The following is a 13,488-nucleotide window of genomic DNA, read 5'->3' as shown; positions in this document are numbered from 1 at the left end:
CGCCAAGAAGAGGATAGAAAGGAAGGGTAGTCCTGTTCCCATATCAACACTCTGGAAGCCGCAGCTACTGGAAACTGGGCCGGTGAATTCTCCACCCGTGCACGACCCCTCCGCCCAGACCCCTATCTTGAGCCTCGGGTGCCAGACACCGGCTGGGCGCGGAGCCGGGCCCAGCACCAACACCCCTGCCATCCCATCCCGCCTCAGCTGGCGGAGCCAGAGCCCGGCACCCACCCGAACGGAGCGGAGGGAGGCGCCGTAGGTACAGTCCCGACCAGGCTCGCAGAGCTGGAGGGCAGGGCCTCCGGACTCCGTGTGCTCACCTGCTCGGCAGGTGGGGCCCGCGTCTCTAGGAAAATGTGCGCTCAGCCCTCACAGTTGGGCAAGCCGGGAGTAGACAATAGGGCCCCACCCAGGCCTGGGGGAGTAGAGAGGGAGGGAAAGCGAGGATAACGCGTGGGGTGGGGTGACGGTGGCCCCAAAGAGACCAGCGGCAGCAAGTTTCGCAAACAGTAAATTCCTGATTACAGAGTGAGCGCTGGGACGCAGGCCGAGCAGGTTAAAGTCTCCCCCGCAAGAGGCAGGGCCAGAGTCAGGGACGCGGCGCCCAGCGAGCTCCGCGGATCCCGGGGGAGGCGCGACCCGGAGGCACCTGCCCTGATCCCTCCCCGCCCTTCTCAGACACCGGCTCTCGGAGCCCCCAGTCGCGCTCCGCGCGAACCTCGCGCCCACTTAGTCACTGCGCCCAGGACCCCAGCGCGCCCCCTGCCGCCGGTGCAGGGTGGCTCTCCCTGGCTCCCGCCCTCACCTGCCCGGGGACGGCGGGGATCGGCCTCTCGTCCGCTCTCCCCGCTTCCCTCGCCCCGGCGATACCTGCCCCGATCGTCCGCACCTGCGTTTGGAGCCTGGCCGGGCTGGGTAGGGGTCGGTCCGGGATGGGAGCCGGCGCGGGCTGCGAACCGAGCTCAGCGCACTCGGGCGGTGGCTGCTCCGGACTCTGGCCAAGGCAGCAACTCAGTAACCGAACAAAAGGCGAAGGGACCTGACAGCCAAGCCAGAACCTCTGTCCCCTGCACTGGCAGGTGGATTCTTAACCACTGCGCCACCAGGGAAGCCCCAGGGGAATTCTTTCACAAGAAACAAAAGTGCTGTTTTTGCAGTTCCCAGGGCGGAGGAGGCCGCACCCGGTTTGGTCTTGTCCCTCTCCGCCCTGGACCTGGAGTGAGACCCACCACAATGCCCCTGGACAGAGCCAGGGTGGAAGGAGGCGAGACAGACGCGGGCCCTGCCCCTGCACCCTGGCGGGAGCCGGGCAGAGCCAGACACAGGGCGGGGCCCTGAGTTGAATGGGGGCACTTTGTTTAGCAAGCAGTCTCTATTGCAGGAGGAAGAAGCCGGCTCAGAGATCACTGGGTGGGGTGGGGGACCTCACAAGGGACAGGAAGAGAGAAGACAGGGGCCCTGAAGAGGGTGTGCGAAGGACCCTTCCCCCACTGGTCCACACTGGCCAGGAATCTGCAAGCAAGCAAGAGGGCTGCTTTGGGGCCTACCCTGCCTGTCGCTCCTGCTTCCTCCTCCGCGTGGCCGACCCAGGGGTCTGGCAGCAGGCACCCTAAATCTAAGACTGTCCTGGCAGAATGTGGCCCAGCTCTGACATTAAAAAGAACTCCCAGGAATTCCCAGGCAGTCCAGTGGTTAGGACTCCGTGCTTCCACTGCAGCGGGCACGGATTCGATCCCTGGTCGGGGAACTAAGATCCTGCATGCCATGTGTCACGGCCAAAAAAAAATTAAAAATTAAAAATAAAGAAAAAGAACCCCCACCAGAGCTACACCAGGCTTCTTCCCCCTGCCAGCACCTGCCGCAGTGATGGGCTGGGCTGGGCTGCAGGACGCCAAGTGTCAATAAGACACCGGGAAACCAGGACAGGAATGGGCTGCCTGAGAGGTGAGCTGGGACCCGGCTCAGAAACATTGCATTAGAGCAGGCAGGGCCCTCCAGAAGTTCCTTGGGCCAGAGGCCAGCACCCTGTGCAGACACGGATCACGGGCTCAGACGATGACAGACGAAGGGGGCCATGGGCAGGGCGGGAGGGCATGGGGGTCAGGGGAAGGCTCCATCCAGCGCCCCCGTACTCACTGGCCGTGTGCCCTTGGGCAAATCACGCAACTTCCTGAAGCCTCATTCCTCCTTTGTAAAGTAGAGACAATCAAGACACTCCTTTCTTCAGACGGCTGTGTGCTGTGTGGATGCTACCCAACCATGACTGTGCAAGGCCTCTGTTGGTAGGAAAGGCCCAGGCAAACGTCCTTCTACTAGGGAAGCACAGAGATGGCAGAGGAGGAAGCCAGCAGATGGGCCTGGCAAGGTAGCCGGTAGCCAGCCTGCTTTGGGGGACCCAGTACCCAGGGCAAGACCCAGGATTCCTTTCACTGACCCCTCAGATGAAGGCTAGGTGGGGAGCTGCCTCCTGGCCCTAGGCCAGAGCCCCTGGGGTCGGGGGAGGCGTGGCCGGGGAGGACGAGTTATGTCCAGGTCCTGGGAGGGGAGGCCAGGTGGAGACATGGCGCTGCCCCTCTCCCCGGTCACACGTGCTGCCTTCTGCAGCTGGGGGCCGGCAGGCCAGTCAGGCCTGGACATTCCCCACATAGCAGCCCCAGGGGAGAGGCTGGGCTCCGCAGTGTCACCAGCCACCACCCTTCCCCACTCTGTCTCTGGCTCCAGCAGAGATTTGGCGAGCAGTCCCAAGCACAGACGGAAACAGACTAGAAAAGTACAGAGACAGAAAGGACTGCATCCCTTGAGAGCCCTGTCTCCCCCATCAGACTGGGGCTTCCCAACTAGGCCTCTCCCCTCAGACGGGTGGCTCCAGGAGAAACGTCCGCCACCCGCAGACTAGATGTTCCTTGGCAGAGACTGTGGTCTCCCCCATCAGACTGGTCATTCCAAACGGGAAGGGACTGAAGCGGGCACCATGCGTGGCCAGGGTCCTGGGGACGGGAGAAGATACAGAAGCCCATCCTGAGCTTCCGGAGGAAACCCCTCACTTCCAGTCTGGAGGACAGCCTGAGCTGTGCCCCAGCACTGGCTGCGGGTGGAGGTTCAGGTCAGGCCGACCCAGCTGCTGTTTATTTTCTTCCTTCTGGGCTCCTGCCCAAAGCAAACAAACCAGGGTGGGAAAATGAAGGGGACTTGGAGGAGAGGGAAATGCCTGGCCAGGTGGCTGGACCCTGGGAACCTCCGGGCTCCCCTGGAGAGGGCTCCAGCTGGAGCGCCATTCCCTGCTGGGGAGCCTGGGTGGGCAAAAATCCCAAACCGGCCGATGACCCTAAACCGGGACTCCTGGGAATGGAAAAACACTTTACCAGCCTCAGGAAACAAAAGCTAAGGACTCACTTGGGTCGGTGACGTATCTCCATACCCAAGTGCCTTCTGTCCCCACCTGACCACCCCCACCCAGGGGGGCTTGGGGAGTCCGACCCCAGCTCATGTCCACTCCTCAGGGTGTGATTCCCCAGGGTTCCATTCTGCAAGGATCGCTGCCTGGCCCTCTCCTGGAAAAGCAGGGAAGACCCAACTCTTACTTCCCTGTTCAGCATTTCCTGGAGAAAACTAGGGTTTGGATAAAGATTTGGTTAAAATTTGTTATTGTATACAGAGCATAAGGTCATCCAAGAGCGAGGCTGAGAAATACGAGGATGTTAAGAAAAGAGAAGGGAAAGCAATGTTCATGGTTAGATGCCTCAACAGGATTACGGGTGACTTTTTTTCTTCTCTTGGAAACTTTCCTAAACTTTCCAACTGTTTTGTAAAATGGTCAGATATTACTTTTTCAATCAAGTGGGAGGGGGAGTCGTGTAGTGAGTCCAACCTCCACGCACCCCCAAATAAGCAGTGTATTGACTGCCCAGCCCCGTCCCAATTCTCCCCTGTCCCTGCCACTCACCAGAGACAAGAATCCTCTGTCCCCACAGTAAGGAAAGACAGTCGACCTGTTAACCCACACTCCACAGGTCATAGAAAGCTGAGCTTCCTGCCCTGAGGGCCCCCAAAGCCTGAGGGGCCAGGAGGCTGAGCAAATGGAGAGCGGTCAGTGAGTTTTCTCTTCAGCCTAGCCAAGGAAGCTGCTGGAAATCAGGACAGTCCACGCCCCCCAGACCTCCACCAGATTCAACCATGTCCCAGGAGGCAGGCCTCCTGGTGTCGCTTGCAGAGACACAAACCCTGATGACCTGCCCCAGTCACACTTCTCCTTCTCTTCATAGGGGCCACTGGGCCAGTGGCTCACGGCTACCTGCCTCGCACATGGCCAGGTCTCTCCTCCCAAAAGACACAAGACTAAGAGTTTCCCCAGGGAGCCCAACAGACCTCAGACTCGCCCCAAAGGGTAGTGATTCCTACCTGCCCTCTCTCCTGGGGCAGGCTGGCTGTCCCCCAGCTCACACGGACGCGACCCTGCTTCATCCTCTTCAGAGAAGAGTCAACCCTGAGCCTCCACCAGGATCTCCCTCTTACTCATCAACTCAAGATCTCATCTCTAACAGGCAGGAAGTCCTTCCTCCTGTCTAGCCTCCATTCCTTCCGAAAGAGTCCCAATCGCTCTTGTGTCCTCTGGGCTGTTGGAAAACTGCAAGCCTGTCACCCTCTTCACAGCAATCACCCGGGACTGAGTTCATTCTCTTTCTTTCTTTGTCACATCAAGTCCCCTCAGCTTTCTCTTCTCCAGGATCAATAACTCCTCCTGACCTCAAGGGATCTGGAAGCCCCGTGTTGATAGGCTCAGTACCCGGGCTGTACTGACACAGATAGAGGCCCCATTTCCCAGGCCCATTCCGGTGTCAGGTGCCCAGTTGGCAGACGTGCCAGAACCAGGCAGGTCTGAGGACAGTGACACCAGCCCCTCCAGAACCAGGCAGGTCTGAGGACAGTGACACCAGCCCCTCCCTCCAGGACCCAGGCTCAGCTGACCCCACCCCAATCACCAGAAAGGCCTCCTCAGCAGAGGAAAACCTACTCCCAGCCCCCAGGGCTCCCAGCTCCAGAGGACAGCCAGCTCCCCGCCCAAAAGCAGCCTGGCAGTGCTGACTGGTAGAGTCCAGCAGGACGCTGGTCCTGTCCTAAATCTGACCGCTGGTCCTGTCCTAAATCTGACTCTCGTTTCTCTCCACTCCCCAGGGGACAGGCCCCTCTTTATCTTGGCCCAGCTCCAGCCCCCAGCAAAGCAGACAACCCCCACTTCCTATACAGACAGAAGCCCAGAACAGTCCATGGCTCGGTCCAGCTCAAGCCAGGAGGCGGCAGCAGCTTTGACCCCTGCCCTCCTCTCCCTGCCAAAACCTCCTCCACACATCCGCCACAGCCCCTGGCCTTGGGGAGATAGCCCCCTCCACCAGGAACCAAAAACCAAGCCATGGGAGGGGCAGGGGTTTCAGAGGGCAGGAGGCTGGGACGTGAGTCACCCCTACCTGGCAAACCTGCCCCCGCCTTCACCAACCACACACACCACCCTGGACCCTTTGGAATTCTCTTCTCCCAGAACTCCTAAGCAGAGACTCTCAAAAAAGGGATGGCAGAAAAATTCTTCCCAGAGCCATGGTGGGGTGATACAGCAAGATGGACCCTGGGCTTGGCACCAAAGGACCCAAATGCCAGCCTTGGCCCTGCTTGGGTCTCACTGTGAAACCCTGGGCAAGTTACTTAACTCCCCGAGTTTGCACTTCCTCACCTGTAGAATGGGGTAATGATACTTGCCTAGAGGGATGGTCATAAGGATTAAGTGAGAACAGTTAATGAAAGTGCTTGGAATCTGTAAGCAGTCCCTTACCTGTTAAGTGACCATTTATCAAGTACTTATTCGGTAGTTGGTACTATTATTTCCATTTTGCCCAGGAGGTCACTGAAGCTCAGAGAGGTGAAGTGACTTGACCAAGGCCGCGCAGGTAACGAGCCACAGAGCTGGGAATCAAACCTAGCTCAGTCCAAGCCTAAGTCCCTACGCTAAGAACTGCCCCACTGTAACATCTGTCCAAATAATAGCCCTTCTGTAGAGAAGTCAACTGCCCCATCTCGTTCTAAGGTGGCTCTTTTCCCCGAGCCCTCCCAGGCCTGGGAGAGACCCCCGTCACCTGTACCTGCCCAGTCAGTGCCCCTTCCTTCCCATGCAATGCACTCTCAAAGCCTCATCCCTGGCAGCCCAAACAGAGATTCCAGAGGAAATGGGGCTGTAACTGGGGTGGGGTGGGACCGGGTGGAGGCATGGAGAGGGCTCATGTCACCCAAGCTGAGGCTTGATCTAGCAAGAAATGACCACTTGGAGCCTACCTTTTTTCCCCCTCTCCCTCCAGTCCAGTAAGTAGCCAGTTTGCACCTCCTAACAATACTTCCTCCGTATTATCTTTTCATCGAAGCCACGAACCAGATTAGCTAACCTAATCATTTAACCACTGTAATTAACAGTGCCTTCCCCTCCTCCACTTTGGCACAGAGAAGAGGGAAAACAGGTTATTTTGCCCAAACTCCTTGCCCCTGTGACACTCACTGGAGCAGAAGAGGCATGGGACTCCCCCTGACCCGGGGCACCCCATGGGGTGGGTCTCACCTCCGCCCTCACTCTCCCATCTACCCCCCACGGTAGAGTTGTAGGGCGGTAAGGGTCTTCCCAAGTGAGTCAGGGCAAGCAACCCGGATCCCCCCAATCTTCCCTTCATCTCAGGAATGGAGAACCTGGCTGTTACATTCCCCCTTTCTGTTCCCCAAGGAGGCCAGGGAAGGGGCTCTCAGGAAATTGTTGGGGGGAGTAGGGAGGGCAGCAGCTAACGCAGCTCTGCCTTTAACCTTCCCCACTGAAGCCTTCCTCCAGTCCCACCTTCCCCATCGCAGTCTCTCCGGAAAGGGGGTGGGTGGGAAAAGGACTTCAAAAGCCTCCAGAAGGAATGCACCTTCAAAACCCAGAAATCAAATGGAAATCCAGCCCCACTGCACCGCGCTCTTCGGACTCAATCCCCAGCCAGCTAAATAACGTGGGGGATGGGATAGAGGGAAAAAAACACCAGAACAATTGCTCCCCCCACCCTCAGTCAGTTTGGCCCGGCCCTGCCCCACCCCCATTCCTGGGGAGGGGGGCAGAGCTCGGGAGAGAGCCTGTAGGGCAGGCCTCCTGCGAGGGGGTGTGGTGGTCCCCGGAGACAGGAAGACAAGGAAGAAGCTGCTTCCCCTTTGGCCCGGCCCCCCCTCAGGCCCCAAGGGGCCCAGCAAACAGGATGGAGGTGGGGGCTGGGAGGACGGGGTCACAGAGCAGGCACTGCCCAGGTTCAGCCTGGCCGGCTGGGGGAGGGGGCTTTGCTCCGAGAAGGACCCCTAAAGCCTGCGGGAAGCCCCGGGCAAGGAGGCAGGAAAACCTCCAGAAAAAGCTGCCGTGAATACTCCTTCCTGGAAAGTTTGTTCTGGGTGATTTTTCCGCCAAGAAGAGGATAGAAAGGAAGGGTAGTCCTGTTCCCATATCAACACTCTGGAAGCCGCAGCTACTGGAAACTGGGCCGGTGAATTCTCCACCCGTGCACGACCCCTCCGCCCAGACCCCTATCTTGAGCCTCGGGTGCCAGACACCGGCTGGGCGCGGAGCCGGGCCCAGCACCAACACCCCTGCCATCCCATCCCGCCTCAGCTGGCGGAGCCAGAGCCCGGCACCCACCCGAACGGAGCGGAGGGAGGCGCCGTAGGTACAGTCCCGACCAGGCTCGCAGAGCTGGAGGGCAGGGCCTCCGGACTCCGTGTGCTCACCTGCTCGGCAGGTGGGGCCCGCGTCTCTAGGAAAATGTGCGCTCAGCCCTCACAGTTGGGCAAGCCGGGAGTAGACAATAGGGCCCCACCCAGGCCTGGGGGAGTAGAGAGGGAGGGAAAGCGAGGATAACGCGTGGGGTGGGGTGACGGTGGCCCCAAAGAGACCAGCGGCAGCAAGTTTCGCAAACAGTAAATTCCTGATTACAGAGTGAGCGCTGGGACGCAGGCCGAGCAGGTTAAAGTCTCCCCCGCAAGAGGCAGGGCCAGAGTCAGGGACGCGGCGCCCAGCGAGCTCCGCGGGTCCCGGGGGAGGCGCGACCCGGAGGCACCTGCCCTGATCCCTCCCCGCCCTTCTCAGACACCGGCTCTCGGAGCCCCCAGTCGCGCTCCGCGCGAACCTCGCGCCCACTTAGTCACTGCGCCCAGGACCCCAGCGCGCCCCCTGCCGCCGGTGCAGGGTGGCTCTCCCTGGCTCCCGCCCTCACCTGCCCGGGGACGGCGGGGATCGGCCTCTCGTCCGCTCTCCCCGCTTCCCTCGCCCCAGCGATACCTGCCCCGATCGTCCGCACCTGCGTTTGGTGCCTGGCCGGGCTGGGTAGGGGTCGGTCCGGGATGGGAGCCGGCGCGGGCTGCGAACTGAGCTCAGCGCACTCGGGCGGTGGCTGCTCCGGACTCTGGCCAAGGCAGCAACTCAGTAACCGAACAAAAGGCGAAGGGACCTGACAGCCAAGCCACGCCTCTCGCCCCCTGAAAGCTCCGCCCCTGAGGGAGACGCCCACCCGCTGATGTGGGCTTACTGGCTGCCTGGCCTGACTGTCCTATGCAGAGGCGGAGCCTCGCGCCCAGTCCCCTTTCACCGCTGCCTCTGTTTATCCGCTGGCCATTGGCCCCAGGGACTGCCACTCGGCCCTAGGGACGTTTTCCAACTTGAGGTTCCATCCTAACTCCTCACCTATTGGCAGATTGAGGGTTACCTCCTCCTGATTGGGCAAGGAACTGTCAGTAAGACTAAGGAAAGAACCACTGTAAGGGATGGGGTGTGTCTTGTCCCACCCTACCTCGGAGCAGGTAAGAATGATTACTCTCCCCTTCCCCCTACCTGTCCAACAGGTGAGTCAGGAGGGGCCATGGGAAAGGACAGACGCCTTCACTGGCCAGCCAACTCAGCGTCAGGCATGATGCTTCTTTGGGCTTATTCACCCTTACCGCAAAGTGGTAATAACATATTAGTATAGCATTTCATAGGCTTTTTTTTTCTGGGTTGGGATTTTTTTTCCCCAAAGATAGAGTGCTCATGAGCTTTAGAATTAGAAGTCCTGGATTCGGGTTCTGCTACTTAGTAGCTATATGATCTTAGGCAAATTACTTTCTTTCACCCTGTTTCTCCACACCTGTAAAATGGGTATATGAGCTGTGTCTCTCTCTCATGGGGGTGAAGGAAGTTTTGTGAAGTCACCTGGACAACTGCTAAAACTTAAAGTTAAATTAATGATGGGTTTTTTAAAAAAATTCTCATGACAATTCTGAAAAATTGTTAGGGCAACAAAATGGTCCTCATTTCAAAGATGAGGAAACTGCTTCAGAGAGATGACAAAACTAGAAAATGGCACATCCTAAACTAGAACCCTTTTCTAACTTCAAGGCCCACCAAACCACATGCTCTCCTGGTGGAATAATAGCATAGACATAAAATGTCAAAGCAGTGGGGAGGGGCTAGGGAAAAGGCAAAAATGGAGATTCTGGGGAGAGACAGAAGAGCCACGATGTGTGACAAAGAGAAAGTATTGGTGGGTTTGGAAAAAGTCAGGCATCAGATCTAAAGGACATCAACACTGGCATAAATGAAATGGGGCAGCAGGCCCCTCAGTAGTAGAAGAGTCTGGGTTAGTTATCAGAAGGAACTTCCCAGGGCTTCCCTGGTGGCGCAGTGGTTAAGAATCCCCCTGCCAATGCAGGGGACACGGGTTCGAGCCCTGGTCTGGAGGATCCCACATGCCGCAGAGCAACTAAGCCCGTGCACCACAACTACTGAGCCTGCGCTCTAGAGCCCACGAGCCACAGCTGTTGAAGCCCACATGCCTAGAGTCCATGCTCCACAACAAGAGAAGCCCGCGCACCACAACAAAGAGTAGCCCCCACTCGCCACAGCTAGAGAAAGCCCGCGTGCAGCAACGAAGACCCAACACAGCCAAAAATAAATAAGTAAAATTAATAAATTAAAAAAAAAAAAAAGAAAGAACTTCCCAGTAGGCGGGTTGAGAAGACAAGGGTCTTTCTGCCGTTGATGAAATGAATGCCTGCTGTACAGTATGCCAAGGGTCTTACAGACATTCATTTATTAACACAAGTATTGGGCTTCCCTGGTGGCGCAGTGGTTAAGAATCCGCCTGCCAATGCAGGGGACACGGGTTCGAGCCCTGGTCTGGGAAGATCCCACATGCCGCAGAGCAACTAAGCCCGTGCACCACAACTACTGAGCCTGCACTCTAGAGCCCGTGAGCCACAACTGCTGAGCCCGCGTGCCACAACTACTGAAGCCCTCACTCCTAGAGCCCATGCTCCGCAACAAAAGAAGCCACCGCAATGAGTAGCCCCCACACCACAATGAAGCGTATCCCCCGCTCACCGCAACTAGAGAAGGCCCGTGAGCAGCAACGAAGACCCAACACAGCCAAAAATAAATAAATAAATAAATTTATTTTTTTAAAAAAACACACACGTATTGAGCACCAACTGTATGCTAGACACTGGGTTAGACCCTGGTGACACGGAAAATCAAAATGACCCCAACCCTCAAAGGGCTTCCAGAGGGCCAAGTGTAAACAGGTCATCTTAGCCACTCTGTGTGTGTCGGTGTTGGAGAGGTGATTGTTCAGGAAAGGGTCCCCCACTCAAAAAACTTTACATCCCCAAAGCTAGCCCTCAGGATGGGCTGGATGGAGGTATGTCCATCCTTGACCACTTTCTCCACCAGAGAAAGGAATGATGGCAAAACAGTCTCACTTCTGAGGCTTGTGCCATCCAAGTCTTCCCGGAAGGGGCCAGGGAGACAGCAACTTCCCCAGCCAGTTACCATCCACATGCCCTGGCCACCGCCCTGTGCTTTGTTTCCCCTACTCCCCAACTTCTTGCTCCCTACCTTCCCCGTGCCCCACCCACCTGCTTGCCACCCTGCCACACCATGCAGCAGCCAGCCCCCAGCTTGGGAGGAAAAGAGCTCCCAATCCTAGGCTGCTGCCCCCTCCAGGGTTTCTCTTCCTTCCTCTCCCACCTCCCATCTTCCCCTGCCCACTTCACACACCCAACACAAGGCAACACACAGATACACACACTTCCAGACCTAAGCCTGGCTTAACCCCTTCCTTTCTCTTGACTTCAGTAGGTTGTTTGACTGCAAAGGGGTGGAGAAGCCTGGGTGGGGTGGAGAGACAGAAATAAGGCTTCAGAATAAAGCCTGTGTGTTTGTGTGTGTGTCCCCAGAATTCTCCCTGCATGTCACCCTAGAACATGCTGCAACAAGCTGGCCCCAAAACTCAGCCTGAGACTGGGTGGAGGCATCACCACAGCAGCAGGAAAGACTGGGCTAAGAGCTGCATCGCCCACATCAAGGGAGTTTCTGCATGTTTATTAAGCACCTACTGTTGCCTGCTAGGCACTGAGGATTCATCTGTAGGATACAGAAAAGAATCAGAAAATGATGTTTACTAGAATCAGCTGTCTGTATAGGGGATTTGGTCTCATGGGGCAAGGAGGTGCCTAGGGATAGGGATGAGAGTCCCTGTGGCCACAGTCTCCTCTGTAGCTCGAACTTGAAGGAAAGGCCACAAGACCATCTTACCCAGTCCCCTGCCTCCAAGCCTTTAAAGGCAGGGATTTCTCTGTTTGACAAATCTCCAGGAAAGGAGATTCTCCAGCCTCCCTTATATGAATACCCTTGTCTCCTTATTCTAACACTGGTAAATTCCTTCTGGTGTCTAGCCCTAATTCATATCCCTGCAGTTTAAACTAATTTCTCTTGCCCAGAGCTCAGTGGAAGCAGAGTCTTTGGGTCACCAAGAACACATATAGTTAATTCAACCTTGCAGATTTCTGGGGCCTCAGAGGAAAGAAGGAAAGGGCATCAAGCGGCCCCTCCCAAGTCACCCCAGAGACAGGAGTTACTGGCAAAGAGGGGCCCGTCTAATGAGGGGAGCTGGTGGAGGATGGGGAGGTGCTTCCCTGGAGAAAGGTGACCGGCTGCCCTCATCAGCTCCTCTCCCTTCTTCTCAACCTCCACGAGGCCTCTGGGCCATATAAGGAGGTGCATGAGTCTCTGTTGTCTGTTCACAATCAGTCCTTTCTCTGTGGAGGCCCCTTCCCCAGACAGAAGCAAGTAGACACTTAGATCTGCACACGTTACACACACACACACACACACACACACACACACTTCCATGCTCACACCTCAGGGATATACACTCAGAGGCACAGATTCAGACACAAAAACCCCAGCCGTGTCAGCACTCTCTCCCCAGTACACTCAAATACACACGGCCTTCTTCCCTCCTCTTCTGCCTGGCCTCAGGGATGGCCGCCTCCATAAAGGAAGACCAGGTAAACAGATGGGACGCTAAACTTCAGGCTGATGATGGTCCCTTGCCACCACCCAGCAGCTCTCCCCTGGCGTCACAGCAGCGGGAAAGGAGCACGGACAAGTGGAAGTCATTCCTGGGTGGCAAAGTCCCAGGCAAAGGGGCAGAGGCATCCGTACACCTAGGCCCCCGCTCTGGTCCTCCGCACAGAGCCAAGGGGATGAACGTACACAGACTGATGCCTTGGCCCTTGGAGATCACACTACAGGTACGTGCCCAGCACTGACCCTGCTTCTAGGGCCTGTGGGTCTCTTACTCAGGTTCTTTCTCCTGTTCAGATAGCAGCACCGTGCATGGTGTGAGCATAGTAGGCCAAGGGGCGACAAGGGGCAGTTATGGGAAAGGGATGCACACAGCGGGGACATGCAAGCTGGGGTACCTGCACCCACATGCTGGAGGCCCTCTGTGGTGTGGGGGAAGCCAGGGCTGCGAAGGGGCGGGGAGATGGCCCAGGGGCTGGGGGTCAGGGAGCAGTTTTCTGCAGGCTTCCACGTTCTGAGAAGGAGTCAGAAGTCTGAATTCCAGCCTGGCTTTCAGGTCACGGTGGAGGTATACTTGGCAAGGTGTATCTTTTTTTTTTTTTTTTTTTTGAACAAAAGAACATTTATTCTTCTCTTCCTTATTACAAAACATGTTAAGTATAAAAAATGAAAAAGAATCAGCTATATTCCCATCGTAGTTAAATAATCGCTGTTCATATTTTGTTGTATATATTTCCAGCATTTTCTCTAAGCATTTTCAAGTATCCATTTTTTTTTTTTTTTGGATTATAGTTGATTCACAATGTTGTGTTAGTTTCAGGTGTACAGTAATGTGATTCAGTTATACATATACATATATTCATTCTTCTTCAGATTTTTTTTCTCATATAGGTTATCACAAAATTAGTAGAGTTCCCTGTGCTATACAGTAGGTCCTTGTTAGTAATAAGGTGTACCTTTGAACAGTGAGCTTGACTTGTAAGTTATGCAGATCTATGTATGTGCAACTCCGTTTGCACTGCTGCCCCTGTCCACTGGCCCTGGCGCTGGGGTGAGGGGACTTGCTCAGGGTGACCCCTTCAGGCCTGGGGAGAGGA

The 13,488-nt window shown here is 56.4% G+C and overlaps 1 protein-coding gene across 5 annotated transcripts in view; it reads right to left on the bottom strand.

The window, feature by feature from the left end:
* Window positions 1–8,488, bottom strand: part of JUP (junction plakoglobin) — a 28,826-nt gene extending 20,338 nt beyond the window's left edge. Inside the window, exon 1 of one of the 5 annotated variants that reach the window (XM_028499112.2) lies at window positions 8,349–8,488. The gene's annotated coding sequence lies outside the window, so the exon portion shown is untranslated. Of the gene's footprint in view, window positions 1–873; window positions 1,044–8,329 lie in introns of those variants that run through there. The other 4 variants (XM_028499114.2, XM_028499111.2, XM_028499113.2 and 1 more) reach the window with 4 other exon arrangements.
* Window positions 8,489–13,488: the final 5,000 nt, after the last annotated feature.

Source organism: Physeter macrocephalus, chromosome 14, assembly GCF_002837175.3.
Source record: "Physeter macrocephalus isolate SW-GA chromosome 14, ASM283717v5, whole genome shotgun sequence".
NCBI lineage: Eukaryota > Metazoa > Chordata > Mammalia > Artiodactyla > Physeteridae > Physeter > Physeter macrocephalus.
The sequence above is the reverse complement of the archived record's forward strand: the minus strand, read 5'-3'. Positions and strand labels throughout refer to the sequence as shown.